This window comes from Phoenix dactylifera, unplaced genomic scaffold (assembly GCF_009389715.1).
Source record: "Phoenix dactylifera cultivar Barhee BC4 unplaced genomic scaffold, palm_55x_up_171113_PBpolish2nd_filt_p 000976F, whole genome shotgun sequence".
In the NCBI taxonomy this organism is placed as follows: domain Eukaryota; kingdom Viridiplantae; phylum Streptophyta; class Magnoliopsida; order Arecales; family Arecaceae; genus Phoenix; species Phoenix dactylifera.
The window spans coordinates 133,396-155,917 of record NW_024068332.1 but is presented as its reverse complement, the minus strand read 5'-3'; the positions used below and the strand labels follow the sequence as shown (position 1 = coordinate 155,917).

At 45.2% G+C, this 22,522-nt stretch overlaps 1 non-coding gene across 1 annotated transcript; it reads right to left on the bottom strand.

The window, feature by feature from the left end:
- Positions 1-3,344: 3,344 nt before the first annotated feature.
- On the bottom strand, positions 3,345-3,454 carry LOC120107705. Its single transcript, XR_005509383.1, has one exon. It is a non-coding gene; the product is annotated as a small nucleolar RNA R71 (small nucleolar RNA).
- Positions 3,455-22,522: the final 19,068 nt, after the last annotated feature.

Here is a 22,522-nt window from a genome sequence, read left to right as displayed (position 1 = left end):
CTTAAATTAGTATTATTGCTAACAAATAATGATAAAAGTATTGTATTTATATTATATTTTTGTAAGGTGCAGGTGATTGTAAATCAAAGCAAAAATGTGCATTAGGTCCAAAAAGATGCACCACCACGGATGACCAGCCAACCGTATGAGTCAACCCCAGTTGCACACTTGAAGGAGGCTAAGTTCAGCCGACCAGTTCACTGCAACCGATTCCCAGTAGCCCAACGCAAAGTGTGCAAGCTCAGCCATCTTGCAGCTTGTTGAGTTGGTTTCCGCATCAGCCTTCCATCCCAGCATCGAAGCAGGGGAAGCATCCGACCCTCCGTGATCCACGCAGTGAACCAGCGACCAGCTCCTTCCAACGCCGCATCCAACGAGTGCCCACCAAGATCAGCGCCTCCCATCAGCCCGTCCCAGCCACCCCGTCTTCACTGCATTCCAAGCTTCAATCCCGCAGCCGTCCGCTCACCCTCCAGCTCCAGCTACCGCGATCGGCTCGAGGCACCAATCGATCCCAGCCATCTGCCGCGTCTCATCCTAGAACACCCAAAGTGCCACTGATCTCGTCCTCCCAGCCGAGATCAGCACCCATTCCTTCCGATCCATCTTTCTAGCAGCCTATCCCGCATTCACAGCAGCGGCCATCTTTCCGGCACCTCCCACGCGTCCGAGATCCAGCATCCAGCCGTCCATCTCCAACCTCACGTCCGAGCTTTCCATACCTTGCAGCTAGCTGGGATTTGCATCATTCCAGCGTTCCTCCTTCCAACAAATCCCAGCGGTCCGTGATGGTTTCATGCCTCATCTGTCTCCCACGCCTCTCATGCATTCAATCCCGCCTGCAGCCATCCGTGAGCCAGCGATCAACGCCCCCTTCTTCCTCCCAAAACTGAGACCTCGGATTTCGGTCAGCGCCAGATCCGCTCACGATCAACGTTTGAGATTCCCCTCCATTTCCTTCCATCTCCACCGCGTGTGCTCAAGGGGGATCGAACGCCACTATATAGCTCTCATTCGGGAGGAAGAAGGGTGGCCAGCTGGGGTTGAAGGAAAAGATCGGAAGGAAGAGGAGGGGAGCCGAGCCCTGTAATTGAAAAGAAGAAACAGGGCATCCCCTGTTTCTGAAAAGAAAAAAAAAAGAAATAAAAAAAAAGAGAGTGAAAAAGGGAGAGATGGTGATGTTTGTAATGGCTTGCTAATTCCTTTGGCAAAGGGTGATGGATGAACCCTTGTCATGTTGCTTTCATCAAGTACACTCTAAACTTTAATTTTAATTGTTTTATATCCATTGGTATGTTTTGGGTTCTTGCATATTTATTTATTAGATAGATCTTGCATGGTTTATATATATTGATGCATGGATTATTTCGATGCTTGATTTGTCGTAGACATAACGGCACGATAAATACTTGGATGTTTAATTCATGTTTTCGATTGTATACTCCATGATTAGAACTACCTATCATATTAATCCTTAATCAAGAATCGCCGAGTCTATTTGTTGAAAGTTACATTGTCAAGGAGCATTCCGGATCCCTAGCCTTATCTATATTCTTGAACGTTGTTTAATCACATATTATTCTCTGCTTTTAATTTCTAAAGATCAACTAAAAATTACATCGAAAGATTACGCTAATAATCCATAGATCGTTCCCTGAGGAATCGACCTCGGACTTCGAGTTATACTACTTGTGCGATTCTCCTGCACTTGGGAGAACAGTTTTATTTTTGCACCAAGTTTTTGGCGCCGTTGCCGGAGAACGGCTGAGTTATTAGTATAATTTTAGATTTAATTTTACCTTAGTAGTTAGTATTTTTCTTTTGAAAAAAAAAAATCTTTACTACTATTTTTAATTCCCTACACAGTCTGCATCAAACTCTGATATCATAGAAATTAGCCGTCTGATTTGACTCAAATTTGGTCAGCTAGTGCAAGACACATTGTTCAATAATCTGAACAGTCTGATTGACATTCTGAGACTTTTAAGACCATTAGATTAATATAAAACCTTGCTAATTTTGTTTTAAATTTTCTGTATTTAATTTTTTTAGAATCAGAATTTTATTATATCTCATTAACCCTTGTTGCTAATTGAAAATTGAAGAAAAAAAAAGAGAAAAAAACCTAAAATTTCAAATTTTAAATTTCAAATTTCAGAATTCAAATTTCAAACTTCAACTCATAAAATTTTAAAAAAAAATAAATAATTTGCTTGATCACCTATTCAATGAAATTTAATGTCATGTCATAAAACATTAAAAAAAAAAATCTCTTGATTGTTGCATATAGTATAAGGCATCAGCATAAAATATTCTAAGGGCTGAACCCATTTAAAAAGATAAGGTCGGATTTCATCACTCGTCCTTAGCCCAAAAATCACCCCAGTGCATAAATATTCCTAAGCTTAACTAAAATCAACTAGACGTTGGCCCCTAAGGACATTCGAGCTCAATAGGACGAAGACACGAAAGTTGCACCAATTTCGCTCTGTGGCTTAGTTGATGTCTAGGCAAGCTTTGTCTCTATAAGGGAGACAGTTCATCTGTTCGAGGCAAGTGGGTTTTAAGTGGGACCTTTGCGAATGCATCGTGACCCCTCCACTTACCTGGGAGCTTACCTGGTCAACTCGGTTCATTAGACCGGATTGGAGGCTTAGGTGTCCTCTTCAAACCAGTTAGGAGCTGTCTAAAATTTAAGAAAAACATTAGAAATTGAGGTGTAATGTTTTGTTGCATGTTTGATTGTGAATAGATTTTGTTTTAGGAAATCTTTAGTTGGTACTATATTTATTAATTTTTTTTTAAAAAAAAGAGAGGGAAATATTTTGCATGCTAAAGTGGAATAGGGACGACACCGGTCGATTAAGTCGTACAACTTTAGATCATCCCTTAGGACACATCCTGAAATTCCTTCGCAGTATCTCACACCTTGTGAGATGGCTGATTTAAATGAAGATGCGGGGAGTCACCACAATCGAGAACGAGAACCCCATGTTATGACTCTAAGACAATACCTACAACCGGCTAGGACTAGTCAGCCTTCATGCATAATTTTTTCTGATAATGTAGGACATTTTGACATCAAACCGGGGTAATTCAATTGCTGCCCAAGTTCACGGGTTAGAGTCCGAGAGTCCGTATCTTCATTTAAAGATTTTGAAGAATTGAGCATTACATTTAGAGTGCCAAACGTCACCGAGGATGTCCTCAAGCTGACATTGTTTCCTTTCTCTCTAAAGGATAAGGCCAAAACATGGCTAAACTCGTTGCGACCTAGATCAATAAGAACTTGGCAAGATATGCAGAGAGAATTTTTAAAGAAGTTCTTTCCCACACAAAGGACCAACTTTTTAAAAAGACATATTAGCAATTTCCAACAAAAAGATAATGAAACATTTTATGAATGTTGGGAAAGATTTAAAGACCTTCTTCTCTCATGCCCTCATCACGGGTTCGAAACTTGGAGAACATTAGCTTCTTTTATGAAGGTTTATCTCCACAGTTGAAACAATTTGTAGAGACCATGTGCAATGGTAGATTTTTAGAAAAACAACCTGATGAGGCAGGGAGTATTTGGATTCCCTTGCTGAGACTGCCCAACTTTGGGATAACGGGGATAGAAACAATAAGTCTTTACCTAAGCCTACTAGCTCTGTACAGGGAGGCCTTTACAACCTCAGAACTGAGGATGATCTTCATGCTAAAATGGCAGCCCTCACTAGGAAGGTAGAAGAAATTGAGCTTAGGAAGGTTGAGCCTGTCAAGACTATAGAGCTTAGAAACGAGTGTTGTGGTATCTGCGATATGTCGGGTCATACCACTACAGATTGCCCACCATACCGGCATTCAAAGAAGTCTTGCACGATCAAGCAAATGCTATGAACTCCTACCAAAAGCCTTATAACGATCCATACTCGAATACCTATAACCCTGGTTGGAAGAATCATCCAAATTTTAGGTGGAGAAATGATCATCCTCAACAGTACACCATTCAGCTCCTCCACCTACACATCCTACTTTTGCATCACCACCTCCAAAAGCCGAATATCGAGGATACCTTGCAATCTATACAAACTTTTCTACAAGGTCAAGCTAATATCAATGCTCAAAATACTCGAAATTTTGAAGATATAAGGAACCAATTGTCAATGTTGACTACCGTCCTAAGTACCCAAGAGAAGGGTAAGCTTCCAGCTCAACCCCAACCTAACCCACAAGTGCACGGTAGTAATAATACGGCTCCTTCTAGTTCGCATACAGAACATGCAAAAGCATATGACTTTGCGTAATGGAAAAGTCATGATCAGACCCCCATTGAGACCGCAGGTCACTTCTAATTCTGATGCTCCCAAAGTCGATGAAAGGGACAAAGAAGAAGTTGAGGTCCCAACTTCTACCAAGAAAGTTGAATGTCCTTTTCTCCACCTTTTCCACAACGGTTAAAGCCGTTGCAAAAGCTCGAACCTAATTCTGAAATTCTTGAGCTTTTTAAACAAGTAAAGATCAACATACCTCTTCTTGATGCAATCAAACAAGTACCCTCATATGCCAAATTTTTGAAGGACTTGTGTACTGTCAAGCGCCGATTAAATGTTAAGAAGAAGGCATTTTTAACTGAAAATGTGAGTGCTATTTTGCAGCACAACATTCTCCTAAATTAAGATCCAGGTTGCCCAACCATCTCATGCATCATAGGCAACTTTAGGATAGAGCGAGCATTGTTAGATTTAGGGGCGAGTGTGAATTTGTTGCCATATTCTGTATATGAGCAACTTGGTTTAGGTGAGTTGAAGCCAACCTCCGTCACTTTGCAATTAGCTGACAGGTCAGTTAAAATTCCAAGGGGATTATCGAGGATGTATTAGTCCAAGTAGACAAGTTCTACTTTCCTGTCGATTTTATCGTATTGGACACACATCCGGCTTCGAACTCACAGTCTCAGATTCCGGTCATTTTAGGACGTCCATTCCTTGCAACTTCTAATGCATTGATTAATTGTAGGAATGGCGTCATGAAGCTTTCTTTTGGTAACATGACCTTAGAACTGAACATTTTTAATGTTGCAACAACCCAATGATCCGAAGAGAGTAAGGAGGTTGATTGGGTTGAAACCATCGGAGGAATATTTGTTAGCTAAAGCAATTAACGACCCATCCGATGATAGCTTAATTGATTGGTGTCTAATGGCACCAATGAAGATGATTTGTTGGTCAAACCTATTATGAATTTTCGATACAAGATGTCAATGGGTGGAGACCAAAAGTAGAAATTTGAAGAGTTGTCGTCGAGAGCAAAATAGTACCATCCCATGAGCAAGCCAAGCTCGTTAAAACCCTTACCAAAGGAACTTAAGTATGCTTTCTTGGACCCGAGACTTTTCCTGTAATATCTCGTCTGACTTGATCATACCAAGAAAGAAAATTACTTGATGTTCTAAAGAATCATAAAGGAGCCTTAGGGTGGTCTATTGCCGACTTGAAGGGATTAGCCCTTAATTTGCACGCACCGGATATATTTGGAGGACAATGCCAAAACCACAAGGCAAATGCAACGAAGGTTGAATCCTACGATGAGAGATGTGGTTAACAGAAGTCCTCAAGTTGCTTGATGTGGGTATTATTACCCAATTTCGACAGCAAGTGGGTAAGCCCTACTCAAGTCGTTCCTAAGAAGTCGGGTTTGACGGTAGTAGAAAATGAACAAGGTGAACTAGTTCCAACTCGTTCCGACGAGTTGGCGCATGTGTGTTGACTACCGAAAGCTGAATTTGGTCACACGAAAGGATCACTTTCCTCTACCCTTCCTAGACCAAGTGTTGGAGAGAGTTGCAGGGCATGATTTCTATTGTTTTCTCGATGGCTATTCGGGATATTATCAAATTGAAATTTCACCAGAAGATCAAGAGAAGACTACCTTCACTTGTCCTTTTGGCACATTTGCTTTCCGACGAATGCCATTTGGGTGTGTAATGCACCTGCAACATTCCAAAGATGCATGCTCAGCATCTTTGAAGACATGAACGAGAAATTTTTGGAAGTGTTCATGGACGACTTCTCCGTTTTTGGCGACACATTTGATGATTGCCTGTCACATTTACAAGCGTTCTTAGCTCGATGTATGGAAAAGAATTTGATACTGAATTGGGAGAAATGCCACTTCATGGTCCAAAGGAATTGTCTAGGACATATTGTTTCATCGAAGGGCATGGAAGTAGATAGAGCTAAGATGATTTAATTGCTAAGCTACCTGCACCCAAGACGGTTAGAGATGTTAGATCATTTTTGGGTCACGCCGGATTTTATAGGAGGTTCATCAAGGACTTTAGTGTCATAGCTCGACCATTATGTAACCTCCTACCCTTGATACACCGTTCAATTGGACTGAAACTGTCAGGAGGCATTCGAAAAGTTGAAGTCTATGCTTAGCACTGCACCCATCGTGCGACCACCTGATTGGTCATTACCTTTTGAGATTATGTGCGACGCTAGCGACTATGCGATAGGAGCTGTCCTAGGACAACGCAAGGATAATAAGCCATATGTCATTTACTATGCAAGCAAAACCTTAAACGATGCTCAAATGAATTACACTACCACCGAGAAGGAATTGCTTGCAGTAGTATTTGCCTTAGATAAATTTCGCTCTTATATCCTTGGTGCTCCTATTGTTATCTTCACGGACCATGCGGCACTAAAATATTTGTTGGATAAGAAAGAGGCCAAACCACGCTTAATACGATGGATACTTCTACTCCAAGAATTTGACATCACTATCAAAGATAAAAAAGGAGTAGAGAATGTGGTTGCTGACCATTTATCACGATTAGTTTTTCATGATTCAGTGCCACAGTTTTCCATCAAGGACTCATTCCTGAAGAGCAGTTGTTTGCACTTTCTATTGTGCCATGGTATGATATTGTAAATTTTCTTGTTAACCGGATTCCGGAGCATTGGGGGTCGACAGATAGAAAAATTTTCTTGCGCGAAGTAAAGAATTATTACTATGACGAACCCTATTTATTTAAATATTGCAATGATCAAATCTTTAGACGATGCATACCGGATCATGATATACAAAGCGTACTCTCTTTCTGCCATACTGATGCTTGTGGTGGACACTTTGCCTCTAAGAAAACTGTTGCAAAGGTCTTGCAATGTGGTTTCTATTGGCCTACTATGTTCAAAGATGCCCACGAGTTCTGCAGGACATGTGATCCATGTCAACGTATTGGAAGTCTAACTCGTAGGCAAATGATGCCTCTTCAACCCATTACTATTATCGAAATTTTCGATTGTTGGGGCATCGATTTTATGGGCCCATTCCCACCGTCTTTCGGATATGAATACATTTTAGTTGGTGTCGAGTATGTGTCAAAATGGGTAGAAGCTGTCGCTTGTAGGACCAATGATCACAAACCTGTCCTGAAGTTTTTAAAAGAAAATATTTTTTCACGATTTGGGATGCCTAAAATCATAATGAGTGACGGTGGAAAACACTTTTGTAATAAGCCTTTCGAAACCTTATTGAAAAAATATGGTGTCACCCATAGAATTGCTACCCCATATCATCCATAAACCAGTGGCCAGGTAGAGTTAGCCAATCGAGAGATCAAGCGTATGATGCGATCCGATAGAATTTGATCCGTATCTCAAGATTCTTGACTCTTCTTGATTTCTGGAAAGATGGTTCCGACCTGATTGCAGACACAATTTCTGAAGATCCGTCTGTCAGATCGATCTCAATTTTGGATATGTTGTAGATCTCCGCATTAGATTTCCAGCGGTAGGTCGTGGGTCTAGAGAGGACATCGAGATCTTGAGATATCAGCCTCTGACTCATGACTGCGTAGGGAAGGACGGGCTGATAATCCGACGGGATGGAGTTGTTTGTAGAGGCTGGAAGGGATCAAGGAGGAGAGGAAGAAGAGGGAGAAGGTGGCTGGCCTCTCGGGACAGAGGTGGTGCAGCCGGATGAAGGAGGGGGCGGCGGCCTTGGATGGGGGCCTCGGACGGCGGCCTAGGGAGAGGGGGAAGGCGTCGCAAGAAGAGAAGAGAGAAGGGAAGAGAGCTAGGGCAAAAGCCTTTCAACTAATTTTTGCATGCTGAAATAGGTGCTCACCACATCTATTTATAGATGGCTACCTGACCCCTTAACTTGATTTGATCTAATTGAATTTAAGAAACAACTAAACCAAAAGCGACTCCAATAAAGGCCAAGTCGGCTAGCCCGAGCAAGGCTATGCTGAAATAAAATTAACATCAAGGACTCAATAGCAAAAATAACCAAATGATTAAGTCCGAGGTGGTCTAGTGGATCCAACCGCATCACTCCACCACGCTTCCTTAACCTTGTCCTCAAGGTCGGAAGTCAGGAAAACGATCAAGTATCTCAGTCTCAAACTCCCATGTAGCCTGGTCTGCTGCTCTCCCCAGCCACTCCACTAATATTTGGGTTTCCAGTCGTCCTTCTACTCATATTCTGCGCTTCGCCAGCACTCGAACCGGCTCCACTACCTCGTCCTCCGGTGGCACATGTATGATTGGGCCGACAGATGTCTTGGGTCCAAGCCGGGCCCTCAGAAGCGACACATGGAATACCGGATGAACTCTCGATGTAGTCGGCAAGTCCAAGCGATACGCCACGGGTCCAATGCGCTCCAATATCTGAAAGGGCCCGTAGAAGCGATGAGAGAGCTTCTGGTTCGCCATAGGCCGCAGTGTCAACTGTCGATAAGGCTGCACCTTGACGTATACCCAGTCGCCCACCTCGTATACTGGATCTTTGTGCTTCCGATCATGCAGCTGCTTCATCCTGTTCTGCGCAGCCGTTATGTGAAACTTTAACCGCCATAAGGTAGCATCGCGGTCTAAGAGCTCAAAATCTGCCTCTGTCCGGTCCGCATGTGACAGTGGATCATAAACTCGCAGCGTCGGTGGTACTCGTCCATACACCGCCTCAAAGGGTGTCATCTCTATGGCTGAGTGGAAAGCGGTGTTGTACGAATACTCGGCCCAAGGTAAATAAGAAAGCCACTCTCGGGGCCGATCACCAATCATACAACGCAAGTACTGCTCGATGCAGCGGTTTACCACCTCCGTCTGCCCATCGGTCTGAGGGTGGTAAGCCGAGCTCATGGCAAGCTTCGTCCCTTGCTGTTTGAAGTAAGCCTGCCAGAATGCGCTAATAAAAATGCGGTCACGATCAGAAACAATAGTCCGAGGCATACCATGTAATCGAGCAATGTCCCGTATGTAGACCTCTGCCACCCGTCGAGCAGAAAATGGATGTGCGAGCGCCGAAAAGTGGGCATACTTGCTGAGGCGGTCCACAACGACCATGATCACTGAGTACCCTCGAACTAATGGCAGCCCCTCAATGAAGTCCATCAACACATCCTCCCAAACCAGATCAGAAATCAGTAAAGGCTGAAGTAGACCCGCAGGTCGCAGTGAATCCGCCTTCGCCCTTTGGCACACATCGCATTGCTGTACATAAGCTCTGACTGCTGCCTTCATGCCTACCCACGTACAGCTCTGGCTCAGCCTCTTGTAAGTCCTGAAAAGTCCCTCGTGTCTAGCAAAAGGAGTATCATGGAAGTGCTGGATCAATACCTGTCGCATGGCTGAATCGGTGGGCACACGGATCAACCCATGGTCCAGAATCAACCCATCTCGGTCCTCCATCTCGGGATGACTGCTCGGGTCTGCTGCCAACTCCCTCTGGATCTGTACTAGGTCCGGATCCCGGCATGTGGCGGTCCTCAAGTCTGAATAAAAGGAAAAACCGGCGTAGTCAAAGCCGCCAACTCGCCGGACTCGGGTTGGCGCGATAGTGCATCCGCCACTCGATTTTCTGCGCCCTTTTTGTACACCATCTCATAGTCGTAGCCGAGAAGCTTCGACACCCACCTCTGCTGGGCTGGAGTATGTATGCGCTGCTCAAGAAAAAAATTCCGACGTCCTCTCTAGACCCACGACCTACCGCTGGAAAGCTAATGCGGAGATCTACAACATATCCAAAATTGAGATCGATCTGACGGACGGATCTTGAGATATCAGCCTCTGACTCATGACTGCGTAGGGAAGGACGGGCTGATAATCCGACGGGATGGAGTTGTTTGTAGAGGCTGGAAGGGATCAAGGAGGAGAGGAAGAAGAGGGAGAAGGTGGCTGGCCTCTCAGGACAGAGGTGGTGCAGCCGGATGAAGGAGGGGGCGGCGGCCTTGGACGGGCCTCGGACGGCGGCCTAGGGAGAGGGGGAAGGCGTCGCAAGAAGAGAAGAGAGAAGGGAAGAGAGCTAGGGCAAAAGCCTTTCAATTAATTTTTGCATGCTGAAATAGGTGCTCACCACATCTATTTATAGTGGCTACCTGACCCCTTAACTTGATTTGATCTAATTGAATTCAAGAAACAACTAAACCAAAGCGACTCAATAAAGGCCAAGTCGGCTAGCCCGAGCAAGGCTATGCTGAAATAAAATTAACATCAAGGACTCAAAAGCAAAAATAACCAAATGATTAAGTCCGAGGCGGTCTAGTGGATCCAACCGCATCACTCCACCACGCTTCCTTAACCTTGTCCTCAAGGTCGGAAGTCAGGGAAACGATCAAGTATCTCAGTCTCAAACTCCCATGTGGCCTGGTCTGCTGCTCTCCCCAGCCACTCCACTATATCTGGGTTTCCAGTCGTCCTTCTACTCGTATTCTGCGCTTCGCCAGCACTCGAACCGGCTCCACTACCTCGTCCTCCGGTGGCTCATGTATGATTGGGCCGACAGATGTCTTGGGTCCAAGCCGGGCCCTCAGAAGCGACACGTGGAATACCGGATGAACTCTCGATGTAGTCGGCAAGTCCAAGCGATACGCCACGGGTCCAATGCGCTCCAATATCTGAAAGGGCCCGTAGAAGCGATGAGAGAGCTTCTGGTTCGCCATAGGCCGCAGTGTCAACTGTCGATAAGGCTGCACCTTGACGTATACCCAGTCGCCCACCTCGTATACTGGATCTCTGTGCTTCCGATCATGCAGCTGCTTCATCTGTTCTGCGCAGTCGTTATGTGGAACTTTAACCGCCGTAAGGTAGCATCACGTCTAAGAGCTCAAAATCTGCCTCTGTCCGTCCGCATGTGACAGTGGATCATAAACTCGCAGCGTCGGTGGTACTCGTCCATACACCGCCTCAAAGGGTGTCATCCCTATGGCTGAGTGGAAAGCGGTGTTGTACGAATACTCGGCCCAAGATAAATAAGAAAGCCACTCTCGGGCCGATCACCAATCATACAGCGCAAGTACTGCTCGATGCGCGGTTTACCACCTCCGTCTGCCCATCGGTCTGAGGGTGGTAAGCCGAGCTCATGGCAAGCTTCGTCCCTTGCTGTTTGAAGTAAGCCTGCCAGAATGCGCTAAAAAATGCGGTCACGATCAGAAACAATAGTCCGAGGCATACCATGTAATCGAGCAATGTCCCGTATGTAGACCTCTGCCACCCGTCGAGCAGAAAATGGATGTGCGAGCGCCGAAAAGTGGGCATACTTGCTGAGGCGGTCCACAACGACCATGATCACTGAGTACCCTCGAACTAATGGCAGCCCCTCAATGAAGTCCATCGACACATCTTCCCAAACCTGATCAGGAATCGGTAAAGGCTGAAGTAGACCCGCAGGTCGCAGTGAATCCGCCTTCGCCCTTTGGCACACATCGCATTGCTGTACATAAGCTCTGACGCTGCCTTCATGCCTACCCACGTACAGCTCTGGCTCAGCCTCTTGTAAGTCCTGAAAATCCCTCGTGTCCAGCAAAAGGAGTATCATGGAAGTGCTGGATCAATACCTGCCGCATGGCTGAATCGGTGGGCACGCGGATCAACCCATGGTCCAGAATCAACCCATCTCGGTCCTCCATCTCGGGATGACTGCTCGGTCTGCTGCCAACTCCCTCTGGATCTGTACTAGGTCCGGATCCCGGCATGTGGCGGTCCTCAAGTCTGAAATAAAAGGAAAAACCGGCGTAGTCAAAGCCGCCAACTCGCCGGACTCGGGTTGGCGCGATAGTGCATCCGCCACTCGATTTTCTGCGCCCTTTTTGTACACCATCTCATAGTCGTAGCCGAGAAGCTTCGACACCCACCTCTGCTGGGCTGGAGTATGTATGCGCTGCTCAAGAAAAAATGGAAGGCTCTGCTGATCAGTCCGAACGATGAATCGGCGGCCGATAAGGTACGGCCTCCACTTTGTGACTGCATGGATGACCGCCATCATCTCCCTCTCATATGTGGACAGCGAGCGGGTCCTAGGGGACAACGCCTTGCTCATGAAAGCAATTGGCCGTCCCTCCTGCATCAAAACAGCACCAATCGGCACCGGAAGCATCGCACTCGACTACAAACGGTTTGGCGAAATCGGGTAGCGCCAAAACCGGGGCCGTCGTCATGGCTTCCTTGAGCTTCTCGAATGCTTCCGTCGCTGCCTCGGTCCATCTAAACTCGCCCTTTCGCAGCAGCAGGGTCAGTGGCGCGGCGATCTTTCCATATCCTCCACAAACCGGCGGTAATAACCGGTTAGGCCCAAAAATCCTCGCAGCTCCTTTTGGTTCTTGGGTAGCGGCCACTCGTCATGCAATATATCTTTGCTTGGTCCGGCTCCACACCTGCAGCAGAGATGACATGGCCTAGGTACTCGACCTTCGGCTCGGCCCATAGGCACTTGGATCGCTTTACCTTCAATTGATTTCTGCGCAGAATTTTCAGCACTTCCTCCAAGTGCTCTAGGTGCTCCTGCCATGAACGACTAAACCAGTATGTCATCGAAGAATACAAGGACATACCGTCGTAGTAATGGTCTGAATATGTCATTCATGAGCCCCTGAAACGTCGCTGGTGCATTGGTGAGGCCGAACGGCATCACCCGGAACTCATAATGGCCATCGTGTGTCCGAAACGCCGTCTTGTGCACATCTTCGGGCCTGACACGGATCTGGTGGTATCCGGCACGGAGATCAAGTTTGCTGAAGTAGTCCGCACAGCAAGCTCATCCAACAGCTCCTCTATGACTGGAATCGGATACCGTCCTTAACGGTGATCGCGTTAAGTGCCCGGTAGTCGACGCAGAATCGCCACGTCCCGTCCTTCTTATGTACCAGCAGCACTGCGACGAATATGAGTTCTACTGGGCTGATGATGCCGCTCTCCAACATCTCTTGTACATCTTTGAGATCTCCTCCTTCTGAACGTGTGGTAGCGTAGGCCTCACATCGCCGGTTCGTTTCCGGTACAATCTCTTGTGATTCGTGCTCCTCTCGGGTGGAAAGACCATGAGGGTCTCAAAAAATCGTGCGAACCCCTGTAAGAGAGCAGCCAAATAGTAGGTATACCTGCCTCCGTTGTGGTCTCCATGACAGAGGTAGAGCTGCATCAAGTAGCTTGCGCGCCGGGTCCGGGCAAGACGACTAGGGGCTGAAGTGCAGCCCTTGGGCTTGGCCGAATGCCATCCAATCTAACTCGCCGTCCGTCCGTCTGAAAGTCATCCACATCTCGGCGAAATCGAATGTAACCGGGCCAAGACTCGCAGCCACTGCGTACCAAAGACCAAATCAGCTCCTCGTAATGCCAACGGATAGAGATCGAGCTTGAATTGGCTGCCCTGGATCGTCCAAAGTGATGCTCGGCATATGCCTCCGCCCTCAACGGGTGCTCCACCCAATGCCACATCGAGCCCAATGTCGGCTGCTATGAGACGATCTGTTGACGAGCCTCTCATCCAAAAAATTGTGGGTGCTGCCCGTATCTATGAGGAACGCCAACGTCTTTTGATCATGCCGTCCACGCGTAGCGTTTTCGGTGTCGCGATCTGGAGTAGCATGCAATGAAATCTGAGGTGGCACTGTCCTCTTCCCTCGCCTCTAATCTTGGGGCTCGTCTTAGCAACCTCATCACCATCTTCAGCCATGGCTCGTCCTCCAATCCGTCGATCAACATCACCGCTCCGACGGCCGCGCGACACGGTGTCCCGGTGTAAATTTCTCGTCGCAGCGAAAACGGCCTTTTGCTCGACGTTCCTCCACTTGTGCTGGTTCAAGGTCCTCCCGGGTGGATGCTCAACCCTCTTGACGTCACCTGACAAGCGAAGAGGGTCCTCGGCCCTGTGTTGGCTGCAGCCGTCGGCGCTCTCGGCTGGCCATGAGCCCCTTGCGTTGGTCGGCCCGGGGGTTGGTCCAGCTGCCCCGTGCCGCTGATCGAGTGGTCTTGATCTTCTCTTCCACCATCAGGGCCAAGGCAAGGCATCCTCCAGAGATTGTGGCCGCAAAGTCCACCTCGGCTTGAATGTCGACACGAGTCCTCCGAGGTATACGCTTTTCAGCGCGGAGTCGTCACCCCACCACTCGGTTGCTAATCCTCTCAAACTCCTCTGAAAGGCTCTAACAGTAGTATTTTGGGTGACCTTGATAGCATAGACTGGAAGTCATCGTACTCGGTAGGGCCGAAGACGCCGACAAATTGCTGCAGAAAAATCCTCCCAACGTTGAAAGGTCGGGCTCGGTCGCGGTTTGAAACCATCGCAGGGCGGTCTCTTCTAGGTGAAAGATGAGATCAATACCTTTTGGTCCTCCGCTGTGCGTAGTGAAAGAACCGCTCAGCTCGATACACCAAATCGAGAGGATCGCCATCTTAAACTTGGGAAATTTCAGCCTAAGAGTTAGTCCGCGATTTCCTCCCTCTCGATCTCCTTACGGTCCCGATCTCGTTCATATCCTCGGCGTGGGTACTCCCCCACACGCTGGTTCCTCATCTGAAAATTCTGGATGGGATCATCCTCCATATCCGACCCGTCGTCGATGCCAATCGGGCTCATCCTTGAGCCCTAGCGCGTGCACCAATCGGTATGAGCTCGGGTCGAGGTCTAGGTCGATCTTCTCCTTGGTCCAGCCGCATCTCCTCTGGTGGGTTGGGAAGGAGAGGCTCACGAGGAGGGGGTCCCCTCCATCCTGGTCGTCCATGGGTAGGGGCCGGAGATTCCACCCGGGTCCGACGCGGAGCTCCCCCCGGTGGAGTTTCTTGCCGCTGATTTAGCAATAGTTGCAACATCATCTCGATATGGCGTTGCATGGTATCCATCTTCTCCATCAATTGTTGTTGGCTCTGCTGCATAGTTGTTTGATTCCCACGCAAGAACTCCAAGAGACGGTCGGTGGAATCAAGATCGGGTCTCAGGTCCGCCGAGGCTGCGGTGATCGCGAGCCTTCTTGATGTGGGTCGACGCCCCTTGAAGATGCCGCTTCTTGCTGCTTCGAGGTTGTAGAGCGGGTGTTCACCATCTTCCAAGGCCAAGGATTGAACTGCTCTGATACCAAATTGATGCGATCCGATAGAATTTGATCCGTATCTCAAGATTATTGACTCTTCTTGATTTCTGGAAGGGTGGTTCTGACCTGATTGCAGACACAATTTCTGAAGATCCGTCCGTCAGATCGATCTCAATTTTGGATATATTGAGATCTCCGCATTAGCTTTCCAGCGATAGGTAGTGGGTCTAGAGAGGACGTCGAGATCTTGAGATATCAGCCTCCGACTGATGACTATATAGGGAAGGACGGGCTGATAATCCGACGGGATGGAGTTGTTTGTAGAGGCTGGAAGGGATCAAGGAGGAGAGGAAGAAGAGGAAGAAGGTGGCTGGCCTCTCGGGACAGAGGTGGTGCAGCCGGATGAAGGAGGGGGCGGCGGCCTTGGACGGCGGCCTAGGGAGAGGGGGAAGGCGTCGCAAGAAGAGAAGAGAGAAGGGAAGAGAGCTAGGGCAAAAGCCTTTCAATTAATTTTTGCATGTTAAAATAGGTGCTCACCACATCTATTTATAGATGGCTACCTGACCCCTTAACTTGATTTGATCTAATTGAATTCAAGAAACAACTAAACCCAAAGCGACTCTAATAAAGGCCAAGTCGGCTAACCCGAGCAAGGCTATGCTGAAATAAAATTAACATCAAGGACTCAATAGCAAAAATAACCAAATGATTAAGTCTGAGGCGGTCTAGTGGATCCAACCGCATCAGCGTATTTTAGAGAAAACGGTGAACCCATCACGGAAAGATTGGTCCTTGAAACTATCAGATGCATTATGGGCTTATCGTACTGCATACAATACCAATCTTGGCATGTCTCCCTACCGGCTAGTCTACAGAAAAGCGTGTCATTTGCCCGTAGAAATAGAACATAAATCGTATTGGGCAATTAGAAAATTGAATTTTGATTTACAAGATGCCGGTCTAGCTAGAAAATTGCAATTAAACGAGCTTAACGAGATTCGCAGAGATGCTTATGATAATGCTAAGATTTGTAAAGAACGAATGAAGATCTTACATGATAAATCAATTTTGAAAAAAACTTTTGAACCTTTGCAAAAAGTCCTTTTATACGACTCCCGCTTACATCTGTTTCCTGGTAAATTGCGATCGAGATGGACAGGTCCTTACATTATAAAAACTGTTTTTCCACATGGGGCGGTTGAGATTGAGAATCCACGGGATGGTAAAATTTTTAAGGTAAATGGACACAGGTTAAAACCTTTTCTTGAGAATTTTGCGGATGAAGAGGACTCCTTTTTCTTGGGGGAGCCCTCTTATGACTGAATATGAAGGCAAAGGTATGTGTATATTAGTTAGAATTATTTTTTTCTAGTTTTGTAGGTCTTATTTTCTTGATATCAACAGCTCAAGGTATTCCTCTTCTCTCCAATATTATTTTTTCTACTGTCTCTCATATAAATATCTCTTGTATCTACTACATTGAGGACAATGTAATGTTTAAGTTGGGGGAGGGAAATATATTATTGAGAGAAAAAAAAAGAAAAAAAAAACTTGTTTTTGCATTTGATTTGTTGCTTTCTTTTCTAAGCAAATGCACATGTATTTTCATATTAAGTTTGTGCAACTATTAAGGCAAGGAACACATGCATACTATGACTGATCAGAGATCTATTATTAGATCCCTGCACATTTACTTAATGATTATAAGAAGGCCTCAGGAGTTCACATTTGTTTAATGCATTTTTATTAAGCCATATCTGTAAAAGAAGTACGAGTATCCTTGTCCGTACTATAAGGTTCTTGATTTTGTTTTCACATAAAGATAGAGGTTGAATACCCTGGCTAGATCACCTAAGTGCCTTATGTTCCGACCTTGGTTGACCTATAGTCACGATGCAGTCACGTTATATGGTTCAGTTTACCTCCTCTTTTTATCGCAAAAAAAAAAAAAGAGATGACAAGTCTGACCTCGTGGCGTAGTCTGGTTCGAGTAATTAAGCCCGAGGGTGTTTCACCTAATGCCTTGAGCCAACTGGATGAGGAGTCATTGGCCGAAAACTCGTTACATGGATCTTACTAGAGCCTAAGGGTGTTGGACTATTGTAATCGTCGTATTTGTTCAAAAATAAAAATAAGCATGAATAAGGTTGGTTGGACTGAACCCAGTGACATGTGGTAATGGCTGGTTTGACTCCATTAATTTGGAACTCTGTGTACTTTGGATGTTTAGCTGGGCTCAATAGCTCCTTCTTTATATGCGAACCATTTTTGACAAATTTAGACAACATGAGATATTCTGAAAATTTGATGGATCAGGCTCTAATAAACTGTAGTAAACACTTGTGAACTTGATTAGTGCACCTAAAAAAATTCAAGCAGTGCTATGTTGTGGTGGAGGTATTAGTGCTCTAAGAAAGTCATACTCTTTTATGCACACTACACTTTCATATTTTTCTTATTTTGATAGTTACCATGCTTAAAAATATATATTAGTTACATGAGTATTAGCTTAAAATTTAGGTTCTCATGTCATATCATTCATGATGTTTGTGGGTAACATCTCTACAAACCTTCACGAGACAACACTCGTCCGCTAAGGTAACCTAAGGGTTTAACGGCTTGTTGCACGAGCCAAGTGCAATCATGATGCCCTACGAAAGTGGGTACGTATCTTAGTTTTGTATTTTTTAAATAAAAAGTCATAGGTTAGACCATACTTTTTTTGTCCTCATTATTGTTTGCTCGTTAATTACTAGAGACTAGCAATAAGCTAGTTGGGGGTGTGATGAGAGCACAAAAGTGCGAATTACATATCACTTAAATTAGTATTATTGCTAACAAATAATGATAAAAGTATTGTATTTATATTATATTTTTGTAAGGTGCAGGTGATTGTAAATCAAAGCAAAAATGTGCATTAGGTCCAAAAAGATGCACCACCACGGATGACCAGCCAACCGTATGAGTCAACCCCAGTTGCACACTTGAAGGAGGCTAAGTTCAGCCGACCAGTTCACTGCAACCGATTCCCAGTAGCCCAACGCAAAGTGTGCAAGCTCAGCCATCTCACAGCTTGTTGAGTTGGTTTCCGCATCAGCCTTCCATCCCAGCATCGAAGCAGGGGAAGCATCCAACCCTCCGTGATCCACGCGGTGAACCAGCGACCAGCTCCTTCCAACGCCGCATCCAACGAGTGCCCACCAAGATCAGCGCCTCCCATCAGCCCGTCCCAGCCACCCCATCTTCACTGCATTCCAAGCTTCAATCCCGCAGCCGTCCGCTCACCCTCCAGCTCCAGCTACCGCGATCGGCTCCGAGGCACCAATCGATCCCAGCCATCTGCCGCGTCTCATCCTAGAACACCCAAAGTGCCACTGATCCCGTCCTCCCAGCCGAGATCAGCACCCATTCCTTCCGATCCATCTTTCTAGCAGCCTATCCCGCATTCACAGCAGTGGCCCATCTTTCCGGCACCTCCCACGCGTCCGAGATCCAGCATCTAGCCGTCCATCTCCAACCTCACGTCCGAGCTTTCCATACCTTGCAGCTAGCTGGAATTTGCATCATTCCAGCGTTCCTCCTTCCAACAAATCCCAGCGGTCCGTGATGGTTTCATGCCTCATCCGTCTCCCACGCCTCTCATGCATTCAATCCCACCTGCAGCCATCCGTGAGCCAGCGATCAACGCCCCCTTCTTCCGCCCAAAATCGAGACCCCAGATTTCGGTCAGCGCCAGATCCGCCCGCGATCAACGTTCGAGATTCCCCTCCATTTCCTTCCATCTCCACCGCGTGTGCTCAAGGGGGATCGAACGCCACTATATAGCTCTCATTCGGGAGGAAGAAGGGTGGCCAGCTGGGGTTGAAGGAAAAGATCGGAAGGAAGAGGAGGGGAGCCGAGCCCTGTCATTGAAAAGAAGAAACAGGGCATCCCCTGTTTCTAAAAAGAAATAAAAAAGAAATAAAAAAAAAGAGAGTGAAAAAGGGAGAGATGGTGATGTTTGTAATGGCTTGCTAATTTCTTTGGCAAAGGGTGATGGATGAACCCTTGTCATGTTGCTTTCATCAAGTACACTCTAAACTTTAATTTTAATTGTTTTATATCCATTGGTATGTTTTGGGTTCTTGCATATTTATTTATTAGATAGATCTTGCATGGTTTATATATATTGATGCATGGATTATTTCGATGCTTGATTTGTCGTAGACGTAACCGGCACGATAAATACTTGGATGTTTAATTCATGTTTTCCGATTGTATACTCCATGATTAGAACTACCCTATCCTAATAATTCAGAGGATGCATGAAATTGTCTCAAGATCAAAAGCTCCATTTCCATACAGTTTGATGCTCATTGAGATCGTCAAGAATTTAAGTATAAGCTTGGTTAGTGAAACAACTAGTGAGTTATTCTTTTCTGACTGCATCACATGGGATACAATAAGAAAGATGATCATTGGGTGAGAACTAAAGGAGAAGCCAAACCTGAAGAAGAAGAAACTAGAGATGAAGCCATAGATGAACTCTCCTCTGTCAGAGGAGAAGCTTAGAAGCAACCTGCTATTGAAGAACAAGATTCTGATATTCTGTCAGCTTAGAAGCTAGATTCTGACATTTGGCTGCATAAAGAATAGTCGAAGATTATCTCTGATCGAGGTAGTTGCAATTCTTCTGCCAGCTAGAATTTCTGAACTCGAAGATAGCTCAAGAGATTCTCAAGCCACAGTTACATCTAACTTAGTTTAGTTTACTGCCATAACGGGAGTGCAAGGTTTTCATTGATTCAGAACTCTGTACCAACCTAAGTGAAAGGATGGCTTTTTTGGAAGAAAAAGATTAATCATGGAAAATGGGTCAAGATCCAAATGAATATATTGCAAAGATTTGTAGAGCTTAATTTGGAAGCTGGAAGACTTAGAGGAAGAATTGAGTCTGGAATCCAACAATTAGGAGAAGAGATCTATAGGACTTCAATTGCTATTTCTTCCAGAGTAATGTTTCTTCTTTAGGCCATAGGAAGTTTAAATGGGCAACTTGGGGAACTCATCTTCTATTCCCTAGAGTCTCCATCTCTGCCAAACCTCCTGCACAATCTAGTCAACCCTCCTCTTCCAGACCCTTTCATTTTAACACTAGTACTGGACTCTCTAGTAGAACTAGGGGTCACTGGTTTGGGTGCTTTCTCGACATGCCTGCTCACTTGAATGACCCCTCTTCCTCATATATATTTACTACTCAAGTGATTAAGTTGTATTTAAAATATTTTGACTTAATAAATTTTTTTTGTTAAAATGAAATATGTTTACTATAGCATACTTAGTAATTAAAATGATCTTTGCTTATGTATCTATGTGACATGCTACAATGAAAATGTACAAGAATATCTCAAATACTACATGTGGGGATTCAATGACTTATGCTTACAAAGCATAAGGCCATATGGAAGTGCTAATGTCATTAACTAAATTGATCAACTATATTAAATACTCAAGGAAAAAAGGAAGCGATACATACTCAATACATTCTTGATACACTCTTTTGGTGCGTTTAAAACAACTCTCAAGATTCATCTAAGGACAAATTTATTAGAAAAACTTGAGAAAAAACCTAAATCTCAATTTGACAAAGTTAAGAGTGAAGTTTCATTATTAAGGGGCATTCTATCTTTTACTGGTCAGAGAGATGAATTTTTTTTTATGTGCCAAGCATTCAAAATCAATTGCAATATTTTTATTGGTCTCATGTGCTAAACTAACCTTAAGATGCAGGAAAATCAAAGCTAGAGTCGACTCTAGAAGAATTGGGAGTCGACCCCTGGCACAATTTGATACATTGGCACACTTGGGCACAAGGCTTGGATCGACCCTCAGAAAAATAGGCACAGTACTCGGGCCGACCCCACTCGAGCTGACCACAAGAAACTGGAGCCGACCCCTCTCGGGTCGACCCCAGAAAAGCTTGAGCCGACCCCAACTTCAGACATCAGAAAAACATCCATCTGGAACTCCTAAGAGGGGTTGACCATACTGTAGCTCGGGTCAACTCCACTGTAGCACAGGTCGATCCCAAGAAAGCTTGAACCGACCCCGTCTGAAAAGTCAGAAAAATAAGGTTCTAGGAATTCTTGAGAGGGTCGACCCCAGAAAAGCTTGAGCCGACCCCACTGTAGCAGGAGCCGACCTCAGAAAAGCTTGAGCCGACCCCAGCCTGTGAACAGTAACTTGAGCCGACCCCAGATTTGCTCAGGTCGACCCTAGCATGGCTGACAGCATAACGGCTAGTTTTGCAGAAGCACTTTTTGAACGGCTATAAACGGCTAGTTTCTCTATTTCAATGGCTAGGAAGTGATCTTTGGAGAATAGAGAGGTATTTAAGAGCCACCATTCATCAAGGAAAAGGTCGGGGTGAGGATCTAAGTGTGCATTCAAGGAAAAGAGAAAATTTAAGAGAGTTAAAGTTATTGCCTCAAGTTCAAACGCAAAAGAAGAGTGTTGAGCAGAATTCAAGTGCCTTTAAGAGCTCAACCAATTTATTGAAGAGTGAAGCGACCTTGGGAAAGAAGAGAAGAACAATCTACAAAGTGATAATTATTTTCTAATCTTTTTCTTTTGTGCATATTTGTTATATTTTCTCACTTAGGAGTTTTAAACCTTATATTTTTCATTCATTGTAAGGTTTGTTGGTGAAACCGTGAAACCAACGTAGGTTGTTAGTGAGCCCGTAAACCAACAGTTAAGTTGTGGATGAGCCCGCAAACTAACATAGGTTATTGGTGATCTCGGAAAAACCAATTGTAAGGGTTTTTGGATTGTGAGCCCGGAAAAATAATTCAACTGTAATCCGAGGGGTTATAGTGAATTCTCAAGGGAATGCTTGGAGAGCGGACGTAGGTGCTTTGGGGTGCACCGAACCACTATACTTGATTGTGTTTTGCATTGTGTGCTTCTTGATTTATTTTCTTTACTTAAGTAATTGCTCTAGCTTAAATTCTAAAAGTGACTTAATCACAATTATTTAGAGCTTTATTACTATTGCTTTCACTGCACCTATATTTATTAAATAGGCCAAACCACATTTATTTAAAAATTAATTTAAGGTCTTAAAATTAGAAAATCCAATTCACCCCCCCTCTTGGGTTGTCACCTTAGGCAACAAGTGGTATCAGAGGAGGTGCTCTATAATTTTCTTTCTTTTGATTTTGACCTAATCGTCAAAAAGCCAAAGAT